Raw genomic sequence first — 8456 nt, forward strand, 5'->3', positions numbered from 1 at the left:
TCAAAAGCACCTTGGGTTACGTTCATGGAGAGAATACACTCGTATTCTTCCGGATTACAGAATTGTAGCGTAACTAAATACATAACAAAATTTCTCCTGCCCTATACCAGTCAAAACTGGTCTCTCGTTGACTTTAACTCTCGTCATTGAGATAACCAGTTCTCAATGAGAGTAATTTTGAGTAGTGCTCTACTCAGATACGAAGTAAACTAAGTTAAGACCTCAGTAGTTAAGACCTTCTCCGATGTCAAGACGTTCTCCGAAGTAAAAGAATGACGTGCAGCCCTCCTCCGATGTAATGATAGAATCGACGGTTAGATTAGAACAGCATAGACGTTCGCCAGCTATTGTCGTTGATGTATATAGGCTCCAAAATCTCCCTCCATCTACCATATCACATGGTCCAGTAAGATCTGATTTTCTATTCCTTCTCCTATCCCTCGCTGTATTTCCATCATCTTGTTTCAAAACGTTCAATGTCCGGCTCTATGGCTAAATGGTAAGTTGCTGGCCTTTGGTCCAGAAGCGGTCCCGGGTTCGATTCCCGGTCAGGTCTGGGATTTTAACCTTCATTGGTTAATTCCGATGGCTCGGGGGCTGGGTGTGTGTGACGTCTTCAGCATTAGAATTCATCATAGATAGGGCCCCATCCTAATATACACGCAGGTCGCCTACACGGCGTCAACTCTAAAGACCTGCAACGGGCCTCTTAGCAGGCCACACGCTATTAAATTAACAACTTTCAATCACATAGGTTGAAATTTCGCGGGCAATCAAAGCGTCATGTAGCGAACTTCGAAAAGTAGGCGTTAACCAGTTATAACTGTCTCTTCAAAATATGGAGTGGGGTAAGCAATCTTGCAAGCTTGATGATGTCCTTTTTCTGGTAAAGGGCTAAAATTAGTATGTCGCCTGGCCTCGAACTACTGGAAATTCACTGCAATTTTCGTGGCCCCTAACTATGAAACACGCCTTCTGGTCTCGCTACCTAGAACACTATGGCATAAGTTATAAAGTGATAGGTTCAACGGTTCAGTTGCTACTTAGGCCCTTTGGCATTTTGTCTGCCACGAAAATTGTACGTTTTGCTCTAGGGCGCACCGTTTTCGAGATACTTGACTCCTTGGCATTTTAGCCCTCAAATATGAAGAATCGAAACGTTGTTTCTAGGACTTTTTGACACATACAATTGCAAGAACAGATGAAATTACGAAAGTTGCTCCGAAACACGCATTACTCCATCACCTCCTACGCACAGAGATAAAATACAACCCTTGGTGATTCAATCGCCCTACTACAGGCTGGTGTAAGGAAGGGCAGTCGATAAGGATGTGAAGGTGTCAATCGACGCAGGAGGCTCGATTTCATCAGAAATATATCAACCTACTGCCCATATGAACCAAGCCTCGGCCGCTTCCTTCCTTCTTCCTTGACTATCACTTCTAATCTCCCCACCCACCCTGTATAAGGTATACAAGACAGGTTATACGCTTTTTGTGTTAGTTTACTGTTAACCGACAAGCTGTTCACATCGTGGTAAAACCTCTCGTCCTAAAGCTACTCTAGGCTACTTTTCTAATCTACACAGCTTTGTATTACATTATATAAGTAGAGTAGCAAGTGTCTAGTAGATTTAGTTTGTTTTTTAAAGAAGAATCTGTTAGCAGAAGATAAAGTCCGTCATGGTACAACCCATTTCTAGCTATATTTGCAAAGAGTGTGGAAAAACATTTCCCCGGGGCTATCACAACAGACGTCATGAGATATCTTGTAGGACAATTTTTCAATGCAAACAATGTAGAAGAGAGTTCACGAACGCTCACAACGCTCAGTGTTACGAAGCCGCGTGTAGTGTAGCTTCATCGAGAAGAAAATATAAGGAGCTCAACCGTGTTCAAGCAAATACTGACTTATTTTTAAAAGGTACACCTCTGCGAGAGATTTGTAATTCTCCCTTGTTATCTAGGTCTGCTACAAGTTCTGTTATTAAGCACACATTTCGAGATAAAGAGAAGTTAAGTGGTGATGGTGATGATGAGGAGGATGAGGATGCTGATGATCATAGTAATAATAAAGGAAAAGAAGAAGAAGAACTCAATGTTTCTTTGCCTTTAGAGCTTTATGATTTTACTTCATTTTCTAAATCTACTACACGTTCTGTCGCCGTGCAAATATCTCAAGAAGAGATGCAAGATGAAGTAGAAGAAGATTTCAACGCTTCTTTGTTATCAAAACAAGTCCCTGCACATCAACTGTCTGCATGCAGGCTCAAAGTTCACAACAAGCCTCTGTTACCCCATGTAGACGTAAGCTATTGTAAAGACCCCAACCTACTCGCAAAACGTTTGCAACTGCGAAGAGCCTATCAAGATGCTGGTTACACAGCGTACAAAGCAGATATTTTTGAAATAGAGCAAGAATTACGTTGTGCAGGTATTATTGAGTAATAGTTCTTCAAAGTGAAGACCTTACCTGTAAGCTCTGTCACGACAGTACAACTGCCTAAACACCTTCCCACATTCCCAGCCCTCACCCTCACCTAAGTCATTCTTCTGTAAAATATAGACTCTTTTCCAACATTCTCTCTTCCTTGAGGTGTTAACTCCGCCTCTAGCTGTAGAGCCAGTCTCAAGCCCGGTTAAAGAGTGGAGAGGCACCTTAAATACTAGAAAAAATGTAAGCCTTTTTGCCATTTAGCCCTTTAGTGCTTTTGCCCTTTTGCCATTTGGCCCTTTAGACCTTTTAGCCACTTAGCCCTTTTACCCTTTTACCCTTTCGCCATTTAGCTCTTTTGTCCTTTATGCGGTCGCGCCCTCGCAGAGGGACTAGAGTAGGCCTACTTGCTACACTTCTGTAAGACAGGCTTACAACCTCTGCTGATGTGTTAATGGCGGTTTCTACCTTCTACCTTCCCGGTTGGCTTGTAACCGTAACACCTGCATACCTTCAAGCAGTAACTAGTTGATGTTAGAGCTCTCATAGAGCGAGTAGAGTACTGGCTACACCTCGATAAGACGAGATTACAACCCTGGCTGTGGTGTTAATAGCGGTTTCTACCTTCTAACATCTCGGTTGGCTTGTAACCCTAACACCTGCATACCTCCAAGCTTTGAGAGGCTATCTTTCCTCGAGAGTCCTAGTGCAGCTCCCCGCGGGTTAGTCCCATCAGAGCCTATGTATACCCAAAATCCCCTGCGCTAGACTGATGTTAGGAAGGGCATCCGGTTAGGAGGATGAAACCCCCGCATTAACCTAATACGAGAAAAGCCCTAGCACAGCTTTCCCCAACTTAGTGCCATAAAAGCCCATGTATCACCAATAGCTTCTGTGTTAGACTAAAGTTATGAAGGGTAGCTAGTTAGAAGGATGAGCGATAGCCCAGCTCCTTAAAGTTAGTCTAATATAACCAATGCACAGCAGCTATCGTGACTCAGTTCCCAAAAGTTAGGTGATAAAACTAATGGGCCATAAGTTACAAGATGCAAGCCCTTGAGGTAGCTCTCTAGAGTTCAGTCCATAAGAATACAGTAGAGCAGCCATTTTGCATAGTAGCCCTTGCCTCATTCCCGAAAGTTAGGCTGATAAAACTAATAGGTCATAAGTTACAAGTTGTAAGCCCCTGAGGCAGCTCTCTAGAGTTCGGTCCATGAGAATACAGTATAGCAGCAATCTTGCCTCATTTCCCGAAAGTTAGGCTGGAAAAACTAATAGGTCATAAGTTACAAGTTGTGAGCCCCTGAGGCAGCCCTCTAGTTAGGTCTATACTAATAGAGTATAGCAGCCATCTTGCATGGTAGCCCTTGCCTCAGATTTCGAATACCAAGCTGATAAAACTAATAGGTTATAAGTTACAAATTGTGAGCCCCTGAGGCGACCCTCTGGTTAGGTCTATACGAATAGAGTATAGTAGTCATCTTGCGTAGTAGCCCTTGCCTTAGTTCTCGAATGTCAGGCTGATCGAACTAATAGGTCATAAGTTACAAGTTGTGAGCCCCTGAGGCAGCCCTCTAGTTAGGTCTATACGAATAGAGTATAGCATCCATCTTGCATGGTAGCCCTTGCCTCAATTCCCGAAAGTTAGGCTGATAAAACTAATAGGTCATAAATTACAAGTTGTGAGCCCCTGTGGTAGCTCTGTAGAGTTAGGCTTATTCCAGACTCAGCTATAGACCCTTTGTGCTAACAGATGCCGTAGTATTACAAACCAGAGTAGTGTTCAAAGTCGAAGACTCGAAGCCTGCCCGTGTCGGATATTTCATTCATGTCAATAATTGTAACCGCATGCAATCCCCCTCTTCAGACTGGTAGCTATGGTCAAGGATGTTGCTTACATAGCATAACCAGGTACACCATCATCAGATTACTGAAGCCTCGTGGCTATGCGAATCGCGTATAACGTTCTTAAGAAGCATGTAGTTGTCCTCTTCGTATAATCTCATCTCCTAATTACATCCCAATAAAATTCAGGCGGGCTAGTAACCCCCATCACCATACCACACTATACTTGAGTGAGAAATGCCTAGTCCTAGAGTAAGCTGTCTCTATGAGGATAGACAGTAGCAACAGTGTATAGGAAACCGCTTGTTATTGTAGTAAAAGATTGTTCTCGCGTCAGAAGTGTTAAAATCTACCACCCAGCCAAACCCTCGATTCCCTATTCAGAGAAAGTTAAAAAATTATTATTATTATTATTATTATTATTATTATTATTATTATTATTATTATTATTATTATTATTTATCGTATGGTTTACAATCACATCACAATAAAAGTATTTTAAAACTATTTACACGTCTGAACACAGTAAGTCACAATGTCAGATTGGTATCTCTTATATAATTAACACCATTTTGAATAGCCATCAGGAACTCAGCTGGATCTCCTGAGAAGGCTGTTAGTGGGCATTCTTGGATAATATGCTGAACAGTTTGTCTTTCAGCACCACAATTACACTCGGGAGATGGAATTTTCTTCCATTTATAAAGGGAGTCTGCACATGTGCCATAATTAGTTCTGTTTCGGTTTAGAGTACACCAAATTTTTCTGGCGAGCTCAAAACCTGGTGGCTTAGTTGTGATGCATGGCATACTTTGCCGTTCTGGTGTTGCAGAGGTCTTCCATGATTGCTTCCAGCTGTCATTCATGTTGAAATTACTTTCAGCAAGCTTCCTTGCAGTTTTTAATGGAGGGTGGCGAGAGCGAAGTATCTTCCTGTTAATAACAGCGAGGTCAAGATGTAGACCTACAGGAAGAGAAGAATTGTTGCATATATTATTGTACACCTTGATAAGTCCTTGTTCTCTTCTCACGGATGGAGATGGTATGTGACTTAATGACGGCAGCCAGTATTAATTATAATTAATGCCAGACTCAGCTCGAGGTCCTCTAGCCGTTAAAACACGCTCGGAAGTTAAGAGCCCCTGGTACCCCTTTTAGTCGTTTCTTACAGCAGTATTCCATCACCCTCCAACCTATGTTACATCACTCCACCGAGAGCCGAAAGTAAGGAAGGGCATCCGGTTAGGAGGATAGAACCTCGAATTAGGCCAATACGCGAAAAGCCCTAGCACAGCCCACGCCGGGTTAGTGCCATAAGAGCCCATGTATACGCAAGAGCCCCTGTGCCGAGACTTAGGAAGGGCATCCGGTTAGGAAGATAGAACCTCGAATTAGGCCAATACGTGAAAAGCTCTAGCAGAGCCCACGTCGGGTTAATGCCATAAGAGCCCATGTACACGCAAGAGCCCCTTTGCCGAGACTTAAGTTAGGAAGGGCATCCGGTTAGGATGATAGAACCTCGAATTAGGCCAATACGCGAAAATCCGAAGCACAGCCCACGTCGGGTTAGTGCCATAAGAGCCCATGTATACGCAAGAGCCCTCTGCAACGGCCATCTTGCCTCAGGGCCCTAGCACTAGGAAGTTGCACGCGGCCGCCATCTTGCGCATTAGTCCCTAGGCCATCTTCTTAAATCCTATGTATACCGCCTATCCTCCCATGCGCCAGCTACTCCATAAGAGCCCATGATAGCCGCCATCTTGCGCAGTAGTCCCGCGCCAGCACCCAGGAGTTAGTCCCATAACAGCCCGTATATAGCCGCCATTTTGCGCATTAGCCCCTGCGCCAGCTCTCACTTTTTCTACCTGTTTTTTATCCTTATGATCTGATTTTATGCTTATTTTACATCGGAACGAGTTACGATCCATGGGGGAAATGCTATAATTGTCGTCAATTTTTTGAAATTTTAATATTTGAACCGCCATTACCAAACTTCACGAGCTGCCACTGACTGGAGCAAACTTCATCTGTGTGTGACCGACACCCATCACACTGGTGGCTGTCATGCGCAACTGCAGTGACCAGTAACCGGCACGCGCGCGTTGGCGATTACCCGATGTAAACAGGCTCTTACTGCTTTTCCATTCGTTCATCAGTTCTTGTGTACGGCTCCATGACTAAACGGTTAGCGTGCTGACCTTTAGTCACAGGGGTCCCGGGCTCGATTCCCGGCAGGGTCGGGAATTTTAACCATCATTGATTAATTTCGCTAGCACTAGGCCACTGGCATGCGTCGTCTTCATCTTCATTTCATCCTCATCACGCCTACGGGCGTCAAACAAACAGACCTGCACCTGGCGAACCAAACATGTCCTCAGACACTCCCAGCACTACTGTAAATCTACATTAATTGGTAAAAATGAAATGAACGAATGACTACAGAAAATATTCATAAAATGTGTCTGGATGATTTTGTAACTGTTTGTAGAGAAGATTAAACGACCCATTCACAGACGTAGGCTCATTTACTATGTGTACCAAACAAGAAGAATTCTCAATAAAGTAATTATCTTGCTAACTTCAACAGAGACATTTTGAAGTCGTCCTCGCCTTGAGAGCAACCAACACATCTCTGGGCAGTGCGGCCTCCACATATCCTACCTAAGCTCCTATCTACACACCTATCTAGGCACCTACCCATGCAAGCCACCTCCGGTGCGGACATAGCCTTCGAGTTTAGGAAAGGTTATTCCAGTGAAGCTCAACTTGTAGGATTCCAGCAAGATATAGCAGATATTTTAGATTCAGGAGTTCAAATTGGCTGTATCGATATTATTATTATTATTATTATTATTATTATTATTATTATTATTATTATTATTATTATTAACGAAAATGCGCACAATGTGCAAAATACAAAAAAACTGTAATACATAAGCTACTCTAGTCCTAGTTTTGTTATTATATTTGTCTTTTACTACAGATATTTGCATGATACCTTTCACAGTGTTCATTGCACAATTCTCACACACAATTTTCATTCGGGTGATGAAATCTCTTATTTTGGCAGAACTTGTGATGAAAACCATGTGTTGCATATCGAGTTATAACGTATTGAACCCCACTGTCGGCAGTCCTGAAGATGGTTTTCCGTGGTTTCCCATTTTCACACCTGGCAAATGCTGGGGCTGTACCTTAAATAAGGTCACGGCCGCTTCCTTTCCACTCCTAGCCCTTTTCTATCCCATTATCGCCGTAAGACCTATCTGTGTTGGTCCGGCGTAAAGGCAAATTGTTGTGTGTGGTAACGACATTCTGGCTGATGCGAGTGAGTTCTACCACTGTAATGTTTCTGATTTCATTCGTTATGTTTTCTTTCAGTTCCTCCAATGTGTGAGGATTTGTTCTCGGGTTCACTAAACCTACTTGGTGACAGTCCCAATGACAGTTGGAATCCTGTACATCATATCTACGGCGCGACGAGTAAAAACATACAACTGTCACTTAAATTATTTTTATTGTTTGTCTGAAAGGATCGTCTAATTCCCAGACAATATGGGCTGCAACAAGGACAAACTTCCACACGAAACAATCTAAAACTTTAAGAAAAAAAAACTTAAAATAAACACACTACAATAATAATTCTTCTTAATCTGTTTACCCTCCAGGCTTGGTTTTTCCCTCGAACTCAGCGAGGGATGCCACCTCTACTGCCCAAGGGCAGTGTCCTGGAGTTTCAGACTCTGGGCCAGGGATACAACTGGGGAGGATAACCAGTAGCTCGCCCAGGCGGACTCACCTGTTATGCTGAACAGGGGCCTTGCGGGGTGGGGGGGATTGAAAGATTGGAAGAGATAGACAAGGAAGAGGGAAGGACGCGGCCGTGGCCTTAAGTTAGGTACCATCCCGGCATTTGCCTGGAGGAGAAGTGGGAAACCACGGAAAACCACTTCCAGGATGGCTGAGGTGGGAATCGAACCCACCTCTACTCAGTTGACCTCCCGAGGCTGAGTGGAGCCCGTTCCAGCCCCCGTACCACTTTTCAAATTTCGTGGCAGAGCGGGGAATCGAACCCGGGCCTCCGGGGTGGCAGCTAATCACACTAACTACTATACCACAGAGGCGGACTCTCACTTCTGTTTTATGTTTTAGTGTTTTGTGTTGAAGATTGAGTGTCT

This window comes from Anabrus simplex, chromosome 7, assembly GCF_040414725.1.
Source record: "Anabrus simplex isolate iqAnaSimp1 chromosome 7, ASM4041472v1, whole genome shotgun sequence".
NCBI lineage: Eukaryota > Metazoa > Arthropoda > Insecta > Orthoptera > Tettigoniidae > Anabrus > Anabrus simplex.